This window comes from Orcinus orca, chromosome 8 (assembly GCF_937001465.1).
Source record: "Orcinus orca chromosome 8, mOrcOrc1.1, whole genome shotgun sequence".
Classification (NCBI taxonomy): Eukaryota; Metazoa; Chordata; class Mammalia; order Artiodactyla; family Delphinidae; genus Orcinus; species Orcinus orca.
This window is the reverse complement of record NC_064566.1, coordinates 50,531,802-50,551,295: the sequence shown is the minus strand read 5'-3', so window position 1 is coordinate 50,551,295 and position 19,494 is coordinate 50,531,802. Positions and strand designations below refer to the sequence as shown.

Below are 19,494 nucleotides of genomic sequence, written 5' to 3'. Positions count from 1 at the left end.
CGAGGAGCGAGGTCGGAGCCTCCGGGGCGGCTTCCCCCTCGCCTGTTGGCGCGCTCCGCAGGCGGGGCCTCCGGAGCCTGTGTTCCTTAACCCCATCGCGCCCCGACTGAAGTCAACAGTAACAGACGCTCTGGACCAGGCGGCTCTCTAAACCGGGCACCTGGAGACCCCCCCTCTCACACCCGGACCCTGCCCTCGAGTCCCTCAAGATCGGTGAGGGGAGACGACACAGACACAAGGCAGACAATGTATGACAGCGAGATAAGAAAGCACGGAAGAGGAAGGGACTGAAGGGAGGAGGCCCTGCTTTGCGGAGGTGATGGCACTGAGTTGGGTCGTAAGGGAGGCAATAGGCATTGGCCAGGAGGAGAGAGAAACGGATTCCAGGCAGCTGGAAGAACAAATGCAGAGGTTCGAGGGCATAAAAACTTCCAGCAGATTCGAGCCTGGAAGGACGGGAGGCAGAACTGCCCTTGTGGGGAGCAAGGTTTTAGGGTCCAGTTCGTCGCAGAAAATTTAGGACCTTGAGAGTGAAGGAGTGCAGCTGATTTCATCCAGCAAACCCCTGGCCTAGAGGGGAGAAAAGGCTTGCCTGAGATTGCACAGGAGTGGATGGCTGAGCTGGCCTGCAACCCAGTATCAGCAACCCTGACAGGGCTCAACCGATCACTCTATTTGGGCGGCCTCTGGAAGAGCAGCAGCATCTCTTACAGGTACACTTGACAGTGAATCGTGGGTTTGCAGGGAACTGTGACAAAACTGCCTCCAGCAAGACCCCTGTGCAGAGCTCTGCAGACAGGATGGTGTGACGAATGAAAGGAGAGATTCGCTGGAGCCATACAAGCCATGGAGGTGACAGGTTTGTTGAAATGCAGATGGGGATGGGTCACAGGTCTTGGAAAGCTGTAAATGCCAGTGACACCGCAGGAGAGTGTACCCTGCTCTGCTCTGAAACCACAATGAGTTGAGCTCAGTACCCCCTGTGCCACTGTCTTTGACCCTCATTTCCTTTGCACATGCTATGTCTGCTGTTTGGAACATCTTTCCCTCTAGTGGGCCTGGCTCCTACTCATAGGTCACCTCCTCCAGAAAAACTTTGTTGCACCTGCACTGAGTTAAGCCTTCTCTGACCTCAGCCCCAGCCCAAGCCTAGCCTGTCTATTGAAGGAGTGGGTGGTGGGTGTTAACATTAACTAGAAGGTGTGCCCAGGAGAAGGGCATGGTACCCACTGGAGGCTCAGGGCCAGTTGACGACAGTGATAAATTCCCTTTAGGACTGACTGACTTGCAGGTGCCTGGGGACACCATCATAGGAGCTTAGGTTGTGCACATTGAAGGGTATGTTATTGCTGTGAGGCACAGAGGCGTTATTTCTCTCAGTTGGAGAGTCATATTGGGATGAGGGTTTCCTAACCCTTTTCTGACTCACAAAACACTCCTAGGAAATTTAAAATAATTTTGTCATTTTTCGATAGTATATGATAAAGAAATATTTGATTTTGGCTAAAAATATTTATTTTTTATCTTTAGAATATGAAAAGTTGGGACTTCCCTGGTAGCGCAGTGGTTAGGAATCCGCCTGCCAATGCAGGGGACACAGGTTCGAGCCCTGGTCCAGGAAGATCCCATGTGCTGTGGAGCAACTAAGCCCATGCGCCACGGAGCAACTAAGCCCATGCGCCACAACTACTGAGCCTGCGCTCTGGAGCCCGCGAGCCACAACTACTGAGTCCATGCACCACAACTACTGAAGCCGACGCACCTAGAGCCTGTGCTCTGCAACAAGAGAAGCCTCCACAATGAGAAGTCCCCGCAGCCCAACGAAGAGTAGCCCCCGCTCGCCGCAACTAGAGAAAGCCCACGTGCAGCAATGAAGACCCAACGCAGCCAAATAAATAAATTTATAAAAGAAAAAATATGAAAAGTTGTATTATAAAATTCGCTTTTTAAAATTTTAGGTAATATTCATAATATATGAAGGCAAATTTCTTTTTTTTTAATTTATTTTTTAATTTTTGGCTGCCTTGGGTCTTCATTGCTGCACGCAGGCTTTCTCTAGTTGCGGCGAGCATTGCGGTGCACAGGCTTCTCATTGCGGTGGCTTCTCTTGTTGCAGAGCACAGCCTCCAGGATCGTGGGCTTCAGTAGTTGCAGCACATGGGCTCAGTAGTTGTGGCTTGCGGGCTCCAGAGCGCAGGCTCAGTTGCTCCACAGCATGTGGGTCTTCCCAGACTAGGGCTCGAACCCGTGTCCCCTGCACTGGCAGGCGGATTCTTAACCACTGCGCCACGAGGGAAGCCCTAAAGACCTACTGTTTTTAGAATGTAGTTTGAAACTTGCACCTGGGTTAGGCATCTCCCAGCAGGCAAAGTGATTATTTAAAAGCCTAAATCAGTTCTTGTTACTCTACTTAAAACCCTTCTAAGGCTTTTCAGCATATTCAGAGCAAATCCCTAAACCTTTTCTGTGGCCTTCAAGGCCCTGCTTGGTCTGGCTCCTGCTCACATGTCTGACCTTACCTCTTTCTACTCTTTGATAAAACCTTATTCGCAGCACTGAAATCACTGCCAAACTCAGTCCTACTGTGGAACCTTTGCCCTGGCTATTTCCTATTCCTGGTGCTCTTCCTCCTGAACTTTTAGGGACTGACTCCTGCCCACAAGTCAGATTTCAGAAGGCCTTCCCTGTTCACCCAATCTGAAATAGCTCCCATCCCAATTAATGTCTACAAATCATCCAGTTGTTGTTCCTTTCGGAGCACTTATCACTCTCAGAAAGGATCATGTTTCTGTGTTTGTTTTGTTGTGTATGGCCTATCTCTCCGATCAGGCTGGAAGCTTCAGCAGAGCCAGGACCAAGTCAGCCTTGATCCCAGCTCTGTCTTCAAACACCTAGAACAGGGCCTGGCATCAACTGACTAGGTGATCAGTAAATATTTACTGCTGTTGCTGTTATCAAAAATATACAAAAACAGGGACTTCCCTGGTGACACAGTGGTTAAGAATCCACGTGCCAATGCAGGGGACACGGGTTTGAGCCCTGGTCTGGGAAGATCCCACATGCTGCGAAGCAGCTAAGCCCATGCGCCACAACAACTGAGCCTGCGCTCTAGAGCCCGCGAGCCACAACTACTGAAGCCCGCGTGCCTAGAGCCCATGCTCTGCAGCAAGACAAGCCACCTCAATGAGAAGCCCACACACTGCAATGAAGACCCAATGCAACCAAAAATAAAATTAAAATATATATATATATATACACACACACACACACACATAAACAGCTCTCATTACTCAGTACTTAGAAGTTTTGAATTCAAAATTGTAACCATTTTTAACTGAAAAATAAATCACATTCCCGTAGCCAAAAATTCAAATAGTATAAGAGTGAGCCTCTTCACTTCACACCTTCATATTGGTTAGCATAGGACAGGCTATTCAGTGGTCTTTTGGTTATCTATTACTTAATACAACTATTTCTTAATAGCTCTCATGATTCTGAGTGTTGCCTGAGCTCAGATGATTCTTGCTTTGAGTCTCTTACATGGTCGTAGTCACAACTAGGACTGGAATCATATGAAGACTCAGCCGGGTTGGTCGCTAATAATGGCTCACTTATTTAGCCAGCAGGAGATGCTGGCTGTTGGCTGGAAGGTGGATTCGAGCTGAAAACCTGAAAACGAAAGCCCTACATGTGGCCCCACCACATAACTTAGGTTTCTCAGAGCACAGTGGCTAGATTCTGAGAGGATGCATCCCAAAACAAGCATTCCAACAGACAGCAAGAAAGCTACTGGTCTCTTAAGCCTTGACCCCAGAAGCTTACACAGCATCACTTTCTCTGTATTCTACTGGCCGAAGCAGTCCCAGTCCAGGCCAGATTCAAGGACAGAGACCCCAGCTTTCAGTGAAAGGAGCGTCAAAGAATTTCTGGCCATCTTTAATCCACTATATGTGGTACCAAATAAACCTTCAAATTTCAGTGGCTTAAAACACAAAAATGTATGTTTCCCTCACATTCCAGTGTGGGGTAGACCATGTGGTGTACTATTCTCCTTCAACAGTGACTCAGATCCAAGCTGCTTCCTCCCAGCATCTCCATCATCTCAGAGTTCTTTGATCCCAACTGTTCGGATGGGAGAGAGGTTAGGGGTGGGGTGGGGGGGGGGAACATTCACACTGATACTTAATTGCCTTGGACCTGAAGTGACACATTCTTCTGCCCACCTCCTCGTTGGTGAGATCACATCTACTAGGAAGGCTGGAAAATGTAGTCTCCCGTGTTCCCTGGAAGAGAAAAATCGGTGTGAACGCATCATTATTGCTGATACACACCAATGTCCCAGTCTCCTTCTCTAGAAGTATCACCATGAACAATTTAGTGTGTATCCTTTCAGAAATATTTATATATATACGAGACTATAAACACACATGTAGCATTTACACGCTGTTCCACATTTGCTTCTTTATGTAACTGTATTTTCAATGTCTTGCAGAACTTTCCATATCAGACTACATAGATCTACATCATTCCTTTTTTTTTTTTTTTTTAGTTTCACATCATCTTTATTATTGCTTAAAAAAAATTAAACAATGACTATCAAAATCTTTTTTTACTTTCAGGAAATTTGAGGATTTTTTTTGAATTTTAGAATTTTATTTTTTTATACAGCAGGTTCTTATTAGTTATATATTTTATACATATTAGTATATATATGTCAATCCCAATCTCCCAATTCATCACACCACCACCACCCCGCCATGGCTTTCCCCCCTTGGTGTCCATACATTTGTTCTCTACATCTGTGCCTCTGTTTCTGCCCTGCAAACCGGTTCATCTGTACCATTTTTCTAGGTTCCACATATATGTGTTAATATACAATATTTGTTTTTCTCTTTCTGACTTACTTCACTCTGTATGACAGTCTCTAGATCCAACCACGTCTCTACAAATGACCCAATTTCATTCCTTTTTATGGCTGAGTAATATTCCATTGTATATGTGTACCACATCTTCTTTATCCATTCGTCTGTCGATAGGCATTTAGATTGCTTCCATGACCTGGCTATGTAAATAGTACTGCAATGAACATTGGGGTGCATGTGTCTTTTTGAATTATGGTTTTCTCTGGGTATATGCCCAGTAGTGGGATTGCTAGGTCATATGGTAATTCTAGTTTTAGTTTTTTGTTTGTTTTGTTTTGTTTTGTTTTTGCGATACGCAGGCCTCTCACTGTTGTGGCCTCTCCCGTTGCAGAGCACAGGCTCCAGACGCACAGGCTCAGTGGCCATGGCTCATGGGCATAGCCACTCCATGGCACGTGGGATCTTCCCAGACTGGGGCACGAACCCGTGTCCCCTGCATCAGCAGGCGGACTCTCAACCACTGCGCCACCAGGGAAGCCCTGAATGGCTATAATTTTAAAAAAGTTGTTTTAATAGAAAGTAATACGCATTGGCAAGGATGTTAAGAAATTGGATGAATTGGGAGATATGGATGGACATATATACACTATTGATACTATGTATAAAACAGATAACTAATGAGAACCTACTGTATAGCACAGGAAACTCTACTCAGTGCTCTGTGGTGACCTAAATGAGAAGGAAATCCAAAAAAGGGGATATATGTATACGTATAGCTGATTCACTTTGCTGTACAGTAGAAACTAACACAGCATTGTAAAGCAACTGTACCCAATAAAGTTAATTTTTAAAAAAAAAGAAAGAAAGAAATTGGAACAACCTTTGGACATTGCTAGTGGGAATGTAAAATGGTACAGCTGCTGTGGAAAAGTTTGATGGTTTCTCAAAAGGTTAAACATGTAAACTACTGTATGACCCAGCAATTCCACTGCTAGATTTACTGAAGGCAAGGACTCAAAGAGATAGTTGTATACCCATTTCATAGTAACATTATTCATAATAGACAAAAGGTGGAGACAATTGGTGTCCATCAACAGATGAATGGATAAACAAAATGTGGTTTATACCTACAATGGAATGTTATTCAGCCATAAAAAGGAATGAAGTTCTGATACACGCTACAACTTGTATGAACCTTGAAAACTTACACTACGTGAAATAAGTCAGATACCAAAGGACAAATATTTTATGATTCCACTTATATAAAATATATAGAATACTCAAATTCGTGGAGACAATGTAGATTAGAGGTTACTGGGGCTGTGTAGAGGAAATAGGTAGTTATTACATAATGTTTACAAAATTTGTTTGAGATGATGAAACAGTTTTGGAAATAGTGGTGATGGCTGTGCAACATTGTGAATGTAATTAATGCCACTGAATTACTGTACACTTAAAAATGGTTAAAGTGGTAATTTTTATGTTATATACACAAAGTAAAAAGAGAAAACAGATAGAGAGAATAGTATACACAAAGTGAAAGGACACTATATACAAAGTAAAAAGACACTATACACAAAGTAAAAAGAGAAGCAGATAGAGAGATGGATGAGGAGAAAATACTTGCAACATGTATAACAAATTAGTAAAATCCAGAAGATATAAAGAACTTCCACAAGTCAACTAAAGAACAGAAAACCCAATATAAAAATGGGCAGTGACTTTTATCAGAAGAAGAAAAACAAATGGTCCACAAAAAATAAAACTATGCAAAACTAGTGAAATGTAAGTCAAAGTATGACTGAGAGGTGAAGTTTCACTCATCAGATTGGTAAAAATTAAGAAATTTATTAATATTTAGAGGTGAGGGGAAATGGAACCATCATTCCTGCTGGTGGGAACGTAAACAGGGCTAACCTCTTGGGAAGGCACTTTGGTTATACTACACACACACACATTCAAACACACCCTTGGCCCCAGCAGTTGCACTCCAGTATATGACAGGCTGAATGGTTACATATATGGTATATCCACAAGGTGGAATTCAATGCAATCCAAAGAAGAAGCTGGATCTGTGTGTCCTAACATTGGAAATATATGTCTGAAATACTTCATAATACTTTCTAGACTTCCCTGGAGGTCCAATGGTTAGGACTCTGCGCTTCCACCACAGGCGGCCCGGGATTGATCCCTGGTCAGGGAACTAAGATCCTGCAAGTCTCGAGGCTCGCCCAAAAATAAAATAAAATAACAGTAATCATAATACTTTTTAAAATCCAACAGGTTTATTTTTTGTTTCTAATGTTTATGTTTTGTTTCTAAATGATGAGATTAAATGTTCAGACTGCTGTTTGCAAGCAGTTTTCACAAATGATACCGGGGAGAGTGAGCTGGCTTTATTCTCAGAACATGAAAAGCCAAATGAAGTATGATCATCACATCCACTTTTTTTTTCCTTTTTCTAGCTGTAGCTTTGCAGTCTTAGTGACATCTGGATGTGCCGTGTATACATTTTGATTGGATAAATGCAAGAATCTGGCAACAATCATCTTTAGCCAAATTTATAGGTTTATTTTTATGCTTCTCTTTAAATAGTTGTTTATGTCTATAACCAATGGACCACCAAAGATTATAAATTAAATAATACAGAACTAAAAATTAAACAGTCTAAAAGCATGAAATGGTCAAAATGCTTGGGGTTTGAGGGAAGTGAGTTCATCTGTAGCTAAAGGGGTCCTGGGACCCCCAACCTTCCCTACACACCACGTGCACGCACTGTTGACTATTGCATTAAAGTGAAAACAGTGTTTGGAATGGGATGAACTGAAACTACACCTACCAAGGAGAGAAACTTGTGATTTGGGCATCATTCAATATGGGCGAATGTGAACAATGCTTTGAAATGGGCAGGAAAGATGACCTCTTCTCATTTTCCAAAAAGGCAGATCAAAGTTATATGAATAAGAGGGATAGAAACTTCTTTGGTAGATGAGATGTGGCAGAGGTGGGGTGGAATAAAGTGGCAAGAGGGTCCTTCACAAGGAATTTAAATCCTCAAGATGTTGAAGTATATTTGGTTTTAGCCGTGTTCAAGAGAAAACCAAGCACAGCCCAAGAGGAAGCTTCTTCCCACAGTACTCACCCTCCCTCTGGGCAGCAGGCAGGCCACAGCTCGACCCTATGCAAAGCCACCAGGCTCAGCGAAAATAGGTGGCTATGAAATTCCCAAGGCACTAGCAGGGACTAGGGACTGGATGAGCTGGTGACACAACTGGAAGAGCTTCTAGGGAGGAGACCATGAGAGATGAGGGGGAGACAGGTGGGATCGCCTCTGCAGCCTCCTTTGTAAGGCCCCAGCCATTATCGAGGGCTCGGGGGCGGTGGGGGGGGAAGGGGCAGAGTAATTGAGACCCGCTTTTCACTTACAACCCATCATTCCTTCCAACTTTCTAAAGTTTTAGGCTGCTGACCTATGTGAAAAGCAGCTGATCCAGTGTGATGCCGTTTGAGGACAGTGAGTGAAGAGGTACCTGACCCAGGTGAGGAGTGTCCCACCATCTCATGGTCAGAGGTGGTCAGTGCCTAGTTCTTACTTGGAACACAGCAGTGAAGAGTGGTTGCCAAAAGAAAAAAAAAAAGATTCAGTGTTAAATACACTGAGTTTGGGCTTCCCTGGTGGCGCAGTGGTTAAGAATCCACCTGCCAATGCAGGAGACACGGGTTCGAGCCCTGGTCCGGGAAGATCCCACATGCCGCGGAGCAACTAAGCCCGTGCGCTACAACTACTGAGCCTACGCTCTGGAGCCCGCGAGCCACAGCTACTGAAGCCCGTGCGCCTAGAGCCTGTGCTCCGCAACAAGAGAAGCCACCGCAATGAGAAGCCCGCACACCGCAATGAAGAGCCAACGCAGCCAAAAATAAATACATAAATGAATTTCAAAAAATAAATAAATACGCTGAGTTTAAGGAACCAGAAGCAGACATCCCAGAGGCCAGAGAAAGGCCTAAACCATAAATTGGGGAATCAGCTTATGGATGGAAGTGAATGAGGTCATCCAAAGAGAGTATGCAGAGTGAAGAGAGGGCCTGTGATAGAACCTGAATGACACCAGTATTTCAGTGTGTCCTAACCCAATCAAAGATCACCAGGGACAAATCCATAGTCCAATGAAGTCAGGTTTATTGACCCATTGCTAGGAGGAAGACAACACATCAGAGGAAAAATGAGATGTCCTACCAAACACAAAGGAATAGAGAGAGTTCTTATAGGATTTGAGAGAGAGGTGGAATTAGGTGAAATTTAAATGAGGCAATATTTTGATGGCTCAAAGCAAAGCAGAACTGCGTCTGGACTGCTTAGTGGACTCAAGGTCCTGTTTCCTTGGAAACAATAAAGTTAAGGCAGATGTGGAATATATGTTTAGAAATCCCTTATCTGAGTCTCTGCACCTGGATTGTAAATCCTGTCCTTTTAGTGATTTAACTCCTCCAGGCAAGAGTTTCATTCCTACTTATATAATTTCAAACAGCAAAATTTCTGACAGTCTATGATTTTAGAAAACAAAGTTCCTCGGTAAGAAAGAAGTAGTCACTCAAAGGAGGGGGTTGTTATGACATTTTATAGTTGCAGTATATCCTTGGGGAAAATATTGTTTCTTATTAATTTTGCAGCTGGCTTTATCTGTGCCCGTTATTCCAGCCTGATTAACATCACAGCAGATTTTTACAGTCTGAACTAATTTTTAGGTTTTCAAGGGACACACAATGGAGGTGGAATCTGCAAAGCCTAAGTGTAGTGAGTAGGCAGTGTGGACAAAAAAGTGTTGCCTGACAAGTCAGTAAACAAAGAATGCTTCCTGCCATCCAGCCATCAGGCACTGCAGGCACCCCTGAACGGTGCACCCTGAGGGGAATTCTGGATGGAGAAAAACAGGATACTAGCCCTAGATAGTTAAGATGCATACCAAAGGAATAATTTCAGTGAGCCCAGACTCTTGCATCTTCCCATGCATAGGCACTAAAACAATTAACTGGAGATGTCTGGTTTCTTGTGTGTGATTAGCAGTAATCTTTGGATGTTCACTACATGTTTTTTTCAGGAAAAACTCCTTGCTCCTCCCTTACGTCTTTGGAACAGTCCTTCAGAGCTATCTGAGAGGCTGCCATCCCCGGCTGTAGTCCTCAGTAAGGCTGCGAATAAAACAAAGTTCTCAAAGTTTTAGTCAACAGTAGGAAGAAAACTAAATTGTTAGGTCTCACAAAGCGGGAAGGTGATTGTTGGTATTGAACACTAAGAGGTCTAGTCTAGTATAGTGTGCCGCTGTCAAATATGGTAGCCATTAGCCATAGGTGGCTATTTAAATGTAATTAAAAGTAATTAATTGAATTTAAAAAATAAACTCAGTAGAAGTTTTTCTTCCTCCATGGCTCTTAGCCTCATGTCAAATGTCCAGTAGCCACAGATTAGACGCTACCCTATTGGACAATGCAGCTATAGAATATTTCCATTATTATAAACAGTTCTTTTGAACAGCAGTAAGAGAACTCAGAGTCCCAGGCGACGGTGACGCCTGGGAGTGCAGTCTCCTAAGAGTGATGGGGGTGGAAGCCCTGTGGGAGGTGCAGACACGTAGTGTGTAGTATTCTTTCTAAAACTCAGTCCAACAGCGCTACTCTCTCCCTATGACAGCTATCGTGTAACTCATGCGTACCTCGAACCCACAGCCCAGGCTCAGAGAACGAGGCTCCACCACTTCATCGCGTTTCCCTGCCTGCACAAACTCACTACCGTCCCCACACTCCATCTCCCCACATGCCCCAGGCCCTTTTCCCGCGACTCTGGCTCTTGGACTTCTGGGAAATGTAGTTTTAACAGCGTTCCAACTCGGAAAAGTTCTAGCAGCGAATTGAGGCTCCCAAGAGGCAGTGCACGGGCCGCCATATCTGCCCTGAAGGGCGCCAAAGTCGGCACCCCTACTAAAGTACAGCGGTAACTGAGATGCTGGAGTCCTGGGAGACCGCGCTGTGCCTCTCCCTGCCATTCCTTAGGTCTCCGCCGCTCCGGAGTTGTAGAAACGCCTCAACCCAAGCAGAGCAGACAGGGCCCCAGGGAACCATAGTAACTGGGCGGCCACAACCACTAGGGGACTTGAAGGCAGCGTCCGACGGCGAAGAGCCAGAAGGCCATTGGGCGGCCCTTTACGCGGAGCGCACGCGCAAATGCTGGGCCTCAAGGCTTCCGTAAACACCAAAGAGCGCCTGCGCAAACGGAGCGCCTCGGGATGGACACGAGGGGGCGCCTTAGCAAAGGTAAGAGTAATAAATAGTAACGTAACCGTCCCGTTGTTTTTCTGTTGTCCTTTTTCTTATGGTTTGCAAAGCACAGCCCCCTTCATTGCCGCTCTTAATTTGATCCTTAGAGCAGTCATTTTACCAGTGGGGCAACGGGTCAGAGAAAGTCATACAGCCAGAGTCCTATCATCTTAAGAGTGTGGAAGACCACAGATGGTTCAGGATTCAAGGACTCTAGCCCAGGCTCTATCTCTGAGTTGCTGTGTGACCTTGATAGTTCTGTTCCCCTGAGGACCTAAGCTTTCTCATTTGTAAATGGAAATAGGTTATTGGAAGGATTGAATAAGATCCGGAAGTGAAACTAAGTTGCCAAGCAATGTATAAAGGCAAAAGATTATTATAATCGGGTGATTGCAGATTGAGGAGCTATTTCCTCATTATACAAATTGCAAAACTGAGGGCCCCAAGAAGGGCAGGAGCTTGCCCCAGGTCTCAGCAGTCTGTGAGCAAGGGCTAACGCGCAGGCTTCCTGCGTTTGGGCTTGGAGCCCTTCCCTGCACCCCAAGGATTAGTGTCTTTGTTGGATACAGGCTTAGAGAGATGGAGTCTGGAGGAGTCCCTATTCCTCATCCTTCTCCTACCCAACCTGGGCCTAGTGGAGAAAGGCCCTGTTCTGTTGAGATGACTACCAAAGGCCAGAAACTAAGGAGGAACTGGAGAATCTTGAAGACAGAAGACAGTGTTGCTGGAGCTGTACAGACCCTGCTTCTCAGGAGAGGGGCCCAGGTAAACGAACGAACTCAAGTGTGACAGATGAAGGGGTAATATGAAGGGGACAGACCCTGAATGGAAAAGAGTGGGCTCTGTTTCTGAGCCTGGGAGGAATTGGGTGCTCAGGTGATTCCAGTTGGGGCCAGCGACAGCTGGAGGTGGTGCCTGGGCTGGCTTGAATGCTAAGGAGATGAAGTGATGCTGGTTGAGCTGAGGCTGTAGGAGCCACTCCTCCAACCAGGTGGAGCAGTCAGGCGGCACCATAGGCACACCTTACCACCCCCCAAGATCAGGCAGCTGCCTGCCAGGGAAATGAACTTTTCTCTGTCCTTTGGAGCTGGGCTGTACCCAGTTGTTTGTCTCTGGAGTGCTCTTAGAGGTTCTGGACATAGGTATAGGAGGGGCTAGGAGACCCTAAGGTCTGGTTGCAGATGGGGCCTCCTCAGGCAAGTCATGAAAGGCAGGTGTTTGTAGAAATAGAAATTCAAGATCCTCCCCACCTCCAAGTATCTAATTCCCTGGGCCTTCACTTATCATCTGTTTTCAGCAGGGGAAACAGAGGCTAAAGGAAGAAAGAACTTTTCTTCAGGACACACAAGGAGCTGGCGTAAAATTGGACTAGGACAGGGATCTTTCCATTACATGGCAGTGATCAAACATCTTCATCAAACATTTATTGAGTGTCTAATGTATACGCTGAGAAGAGCTACCTTAGGGTACAAACAGAAGCCAGGAGTGCAGTCAGACCTGGCTTTTAACTAGCCCTCCCAGTGACTTAATGCTGGGATCCTTGGCGAGTCACTACCCCGCTCTGAGCCTCACTGTATGTAGAGTGGCGTGGTAAGCCTTATTCAAGGGCTGTCTTGAGGTATAACTATGAAATAAATGAGTTAAGAACTGTTACATGTATAGAACATCACCAGGCATGTGGTACATGCTCAGTAAACATTAGCCACTCTTTGTTACTCAGGAACACAGGTGGAGGCCAGCTGCAGATAGGGTTCTCCCAGAGCCCAGCAGGGGCAGAGATGTCGCAGCCCCAGGTCTGTCCATCTCCCAGATACCTCCACTCTGTGCCCAGGGAGCCTGCATTTCTGGAAGTCGAAGGGGGCACTCACATCCCCATTTCCCCCTCTGGCACTGGGAACCTGGCAGGGAGCACTTACACCTCTACATGCACGTGATTCACTTCCCCACAACCTGGGTCCAGAGTAAAGGTGATTCTTGCCCAAAGGTCACAGCCCTGGACAGTGAGACCAGAACCACAACCCTTTCTCCCGGCAGGACAGAAGTCCCAAAAGGCTGACAGCAGGGCCTTGAGTTGTGTGTCCCTTGAACAGAGCAGGAGCCACGGGCAGAGAGGAGCCTGGGTGGGAGACAGGGCCCAACGTCAGATAACCCTGCCGCCAGCCCACCCTGTTTGAAGATGGCAGTCTGGCTCAGTGGTAAATTCAGCTCTGGTCCAGGCCTTCCTAGTGGAGGTCTGGTTCAAACCCCTTATTCACAGAGGAAGAAAGAGAAGCCTGGAGAGGCCGGGAACTCACCAGGAGCCCCACAGTAAGGTGGGAGTGAGTCTGAGCCAGAACTCAGGTGTCCTGATGTTAGGCCAGGGCTCTGCCTGGCAGCTGGTTTGGAGGGGGCAGGGCTTGGCTACATCTCCTTCCCCACGGCCACCACAGTCCCACTTGGAGCCAGCCTCAAATGCAGCCACCTGGGTGGGTTGTGGTCGGGGAGTGGCAGGGTGGGGGTGGGTGCATGGATAGGTAAAGGGAGGGGGGAGCACAGGACCTGGTCAGAGAGAATCCCAGAGCCGAGCTGGGGCAGGTGGACTGGGGAGCTCTCCTTGGTGTGTGTGGCTGCTGTAGGATTCTAGGGCCTTGTTAATCCGTCTGAGGCAGCAGAAGATAAAACTACCACGGGAGCACACTCCTGGAGGAGGGGAGCAGAGCAGATTCAGGAATGAGTCACAGAGCCCAAGCCCTAAATTTAGAAGGTGCTGAAGGAGGCAGCCGCCCCCGGGAGAGCACTGTGGAGATGCCCGCTAATGCCGGGCACCAGGGCCTCAGGGAAGGGGGTAGAGGTTGGCAGGAGTCCCCTGCACGGCAGTGCCCCATGGAAGCTGGGTCTATTCTAGGCCTGTTCCAGGTGTGAATTTTGGCCCCAGAATGAACCCCGACTTAAGGCAGAGCCTTCAGCCCCACTCACTGACAGAGCTCCTAGCAAGCCTTCCCCACACCAGCCCTTCACAGGGTCCTAGGAACCAGCCCCTGGAGTGTGGACGTCTCAGTACTGTCCTGCCCGCTGGCTGGGCATAGCCAGGCTCCCTGGGTCCTGCTGCTGTCCTAGCATCCAGTTGTCAGACACTGGGGAAGGGGCTGTGTGGATGCAAGGAGCTCATGCCATTGAGCGAAGGCCTTCCAAAGGGAACCCATCCAGGCCTTTGTAGCTGTTTGGAATTGGGGTGAGGGAGGGGGACAAGATGTCATAGCACTCACTTCTGCTTTATTCTCAGCCCTCCAGGCTCCAAGTGAACCCAGACTGTTTCTTTTCTTCCACGTCAGAAGAGGGAGGCACTGCCTCCAGGTCAAGGAGCAGAGGCTTAGGAAAGAGGCCATGCCTTGGGGACAGCTGGCAGACGGGGGTTAAGGGGCCTCAGGAGACAAGAACTGATAGCAGCTGTGGCGTTTATTGAGTGCTCATTGCTTGCTGGGCACCGTGCTGAGCTCTCCACGTGCGTGAACTCACTTCGTCCCCGAGGCAATGGTGTAAGTCCTACTAGCCTACTCATTCTAGAAATGGGAGTACTGAGACACAGAGAGGTTAAGTAACTTGTTCTAGATCACACAGTAAGAGGTTTTAACCCAGACAGCCTGGCTCCATAGCCCAGGCTCTTAACCATTGTGGTAGACTGCTGAGCAGGGTATTTCACCCTGTCTATTCCTCCTCCTCTTCTGTCCTTCCCTCCCCATCCTCCAGTCCCTGTACCCTAGAGTCCTGGGAGCTTCTCTCTGGGCCTTGTGGGGTCTTGCTGCCCAGGGTGCTCCCAGGCTTGGGGGAAAGAGACTAACACAGCTCCACTGCAACCCCCCCACCATGCAGGACTTCACAATGTACAGAGCCCATCCACCTGCCCCAGGCCGGTGGAGGGGCATCTTGAGCACCACCCCTTCGACAGGAAGACAGACCAGAGAGGTGCAGGGCCTTGCCCAAGGTCGGCAGGGCCCAGGGTGGAACCATGGAGACTCCTCTTTGGGAGGGCCCAGGCCCAGATGGCCAGCACCCCCTCTGCAGGCTGGGTCCTTCTGCTGATGATGTCTTTGGGGCACTGCCGCCTGCAGCAGCTCAGTTCGATTGCTGGGTTGATGCAGCCTTCCACAAGCCCTCAAGTTTCCAGTCAGAGGCTCCTGATCCATCTGCCTGACCCCAGGCCCTCCCCTCAGCTATGTGCTCAGGCTGGGTGGCAGTGGGGGTGGAGGTGTCTTTGTGTGTCTCTGGGGAGGACGAGGTTTTCTGGCCCTTTTACCAGGGCAAGAACTCCAGCCTTGGGACGACAGCCTCTTTTCTGGAAGCCTGCACAACTTCCTTCTTTCCGTTTCTTCGTATTTTTTAATCTCAAAGCTGGGCCCTCAGTGCCCTGCCAGGACAGTTCCCACCTCCTGGGACCAGAGGGGCCTCTGGGGAGCACTTAGGATCACCCGTTGGATGGGGGAAGGGGCAGAGGGTCCACCCCCCCAAACCCCTAGGCTATTGTTCCTACCTGGGAGAGGCTCGTCTAAGAGGCCTGCTTGAGGAGCTCAGACCTGCCCAGGAACACAGCCCAGCCCAGGTATAACATGACTTCCCTCGCACCCCTTCTGCCCCTGCCAGGGGACCACACGTGGGGATACCAAGGATAGGTTCTGTTTCTTGCTGGGCCTTATTTTTCTCGTTTGTCAAATGAGGCTAAGAGTCCCTGTATGACCTTCCACCTAAGGTTATTGTGAAGGTTAGACAAAATGAGTGTGGCAGACTCTTACTCTGGCCCAGGGCCCCTTCACAGAGAGGATGTGCAAGGCCGTTCGTGTGTGTGTGCGTGTGCACGTATGTGCACGTGTGTGCAACAGCTGTGACCCGGGTGCTGACTGTACCTTCCCAGGGCAGGTGAGGGACTGGTGTAGCTCTCTGAGGCTTTGTGATGTGGGTGTGGCACAGGGCCTCAGGTATAAGGTTGCCAGATTTAGCAAATATTTGCTACATGCTCATACTAAAAATGATCTTCCTTATCTGAAAATCAAATTTCACAAGGTGTCCTGGGTTTTATCTGGCAACTCTACTTGGGTGACCTGGTGCACCCAAGCCAGTGTACCCATGTTGGGCTCCCACGCATGAGACTGAGGTTGTATGTGGCTGTGTGGGTCTGTGACAGGACATCAGTGTGATGGCACATGGCTGTGACAGTGTCACCAGGAGGAGAGGGGATGTGGGTAACTGTGATTGTGTGCCTCTCTGTGACTCCCTCAGGCTCTAGCAGCTCCCTCAGGGCAGTGCTTGGGCTCTTTGCTCAGGGAGGCCCAGCAGGGGTAGGAGACCCACCCTGGGCAAACACTTAGATCCAGGTCCAGTTGGGACTGGGGTGCCGAGCCTATTGCCACCTGCATCAAACTGTAAAGGACATGTGCGTCTCAAGGCCGAGCCAGCCCTGGGGGCCTCAGGGTGCTCTGCCCTGGGCCCTTCCAGAGGGGCCTCAGGAATTACCTCTCTCCTCTGCTCCTTCCTGGTGACATCACACAGGTCATTGCCCAGTCTTCTAGAACGGTGCCCCCAGGATACTGCCTCGTTACCCTAGGCAACCTGGGAATTTTCTCCAACTAAACTGGCAGGGCCAGTTACCCCTGAGGAGAGGGAGTTGGGGGAGAAGGCGTCAGGGGGGCCTTCTCCTCATCTCCCAGGGGGAGATCCAGGCAGCCATCCGTCTGACTAGATGATGAGTTGGAGGGAGCACCCCAGAGCAAGTCAAGACCTGGTAGCCCCTCATTGTCCAGGACACTGGACAGGGTGGGGCCCTTGGGCAGAGGATGAATTCTGAAGCAGAGAGAGGGTGGTGACTACCCCAAGGTCACCCCTGGGGTAGTGAAAGTAGTGGTGTATAATGGGGAACAGGGACAGAGCCTTGGGTTAGGAGCTGGGAGACCTAGGATCTTACCTCTGCTTTGTCCCTGCTGGTGGAGCCTTTGTTTCTCCATCTGTACAGTTAGGGGCTGTGGCCATATGATATCAGTCTCAGGGTCTTTAGTCCTGACGGGGACTCAGCGAGGGGAGTTGAGGGGAATGTGAGGGACCAGGTCATGGGTGGCTCCGGGCAGGTGCCCTGACCCTATTGCAACAGCTGTCAGGGGGCAGTGAGCAAGGACTGGTGTGGATATCTCCAAATGACCGCCAACCCCCATTCCAAGAGTCCTGTGGTACTGGAGGTCCCTAGATGGGTTCTGTCTTACTTTGATTCAGGGGCGTCCCCATGCCTCCCACACCTCAGCTGCTCTCTCTGTGAGGGGCATGTGTAAGACCAGCACTTGCTCAGCACCGTGGGTAATGATTCCTCACATTCTCATGATCCCTCTCAGTTTGCTAAGCACCTTCTCTTTCTCTTACACGCTCCTGCCTTCCACTCCCACTCTGACTCCTGATTGGTGTTGTCCCATTCTGGGGCTGGGGCCCAGAGAGGCACCTCACCCAATCCACTTTCCGTCAAGGGCCCCTGTGGTTGGTGCAGGGGCTGCAGCGGGAAGAGCAGGGTCATGCTTTGCCAAGCTTTTCCACTGTTTACTCTTTCCTGAGAATCTTAACAACCATCCTATCAAGATGTTACCTTAACACTTTTTTGTTGGAAATATGCCATTTTTGTACAGTACATTTATTCCTCCCTACCCTTCTCCCTCCGGTTATATTTTTAGTTACTTGGAGGTGAAACTGATACATGTACAACTCTTTTCCTTGCAATAATTCTCAGAGAGTAGGTATTATTATTCTAGATGAAGAAACTGAGGCTCAGAGAGGACATGTCACCTGCTCTTGGTCACACATTTAGGAAATGGTATAGACAGGATTTGAACCCAGTTCCACAGGCCCTTTGCACTTCCAGGCTGTGGGAAGCAGGGATGGCCAAGTCCTAGGACTCCTCTACAGACTCCTCCCCCAGGTCACCCATCCCAGCCCTCCTAGCCTTCTCTCTGCTGCCCAGGGGTGTTTGAGACAGGATATGAATCTGCTTTGATCCAGGCATGTTTGGGAGGCTGTCATGAACCCTTGAGCCAGAGATACCTAAATTCCTGGGGTTTGGGGGGGCCTGCAAGGGCAAATTAATGATGACTACGATGAGGAGTGATGCCCCAGCTAGCCTGGCCTAAACTTCCAGGCAGGGTTGAGCCCAGGGCATAGCCATCTGAGCCCAGAGGTACCAGGTCACCCACTTTTACTGCCCCAAGACCCAAAAGATTCATTCTTGGTTAATCTATATTTGGATTTGAGTGTTGGTTTGATTTCTGCCATGTGTACCTCCCTGAGTTTGTGTGTCTCAGGCTGGCAGTGCTCTGGAGGGTGGAGAAGTCCTGTCTGTCCTCACTGCTATCTCCTGCTGTCACCCCAGCCTTATCTCTTCTACCCTAGACTGGGTGATAGGCATGAGAGGGGTACTGCCCTGGTGCCTGCTGTCAGCTGAGATGTGTGTCATTGGGGCCCTAAGAAGGCAGGAGCCGCCAGGCCAGTGCTCCTCTTTTCCTCGTGGCAGATCCCAGAGGCTACAGTTCACAAAGCAGGCTCTGTGTACCCCTCTTTGAATCTCCCATTAGCCTGGGTATGAGGCTGTCAGATAAAACCACTGAAGCCAGGGGAGGGGCAGTGAACTGCCTAGGGTTGGGGTGGAGGCAGAAGACATGCATAACAGAGAGCCAGAGTGCTGGCCTCCTGAACCCAGATCCAGCCCCCCTGCCACCCATTTCTACACACTTAAAGAATGTGGGTTAGAAGGGGTGAGGGTGATTATCTGACTATGCCCCTCACACTGGAGATCTAAGGTCATCACACAAGCCTCATGGGGACCTACAACTCATTTTACAAGATTTACTTTGCAAAATGGACCTTGGGGTCACTTGCCATCAGGGCTCCCTGCTCACCCCCTCCACTTTTAAAATTGGGCCTGATTCACACACATCTCAGAGCCCTAAGCACTTCAGGAAGAAACACCTCTATTTGTGAACCCACCGTGACAACTCCTTATCTTTCTCGAGCACCTTTAAGAAAAGCTGTTCCATCCCAGAGCTCTAGGATGGTGAGGCTAGGAGGTTATACATTCTGATGCTCGCATTCTACAGATGGGAAGCTAAGGCTCAGAAAGATGATGGGGACAGCCAGAGCAGAGGAAGGAACCCTGGGGTGGGAGGAGGCTGAGATCTGGGTTCTGGGAAGGATGGCCATGTACTCTCCGTGTGGCAGTGGGCAAGTGATGGGCACTTGTGCCCTATTAGCTGCCCATCCAGGGGAGCTCACCACGGGCCCTAGCTCTCCTTAGCCCTCTGCAGTCAAGGGCAAGTCACTA

The 19,494-nt window shown here is 48.6% G+C and overlaps 1 long non-coding RNA gene across 1 annotated transcript; it reads left to right on the top strand.

Annotated features, from left to right (window-relative positions):
* The first annotated feature begins 6 nt into the window (after positions 1-6).
* Positions 7-15,261, top strand: LOC125965286 (uncharacterized). The gene is made up of 3 exons (XR_007479001.1): positions 7-11,171; positions 11,744-11,939; positions 14,437-15,261. It is a non-coding gene; the product is annotated as an uncharacterized LOC125965286 (long non-coding RNA).
* The last annotated feature ends 4,233 nt before the right edge of the window (positions 15,262-19,494 follow it).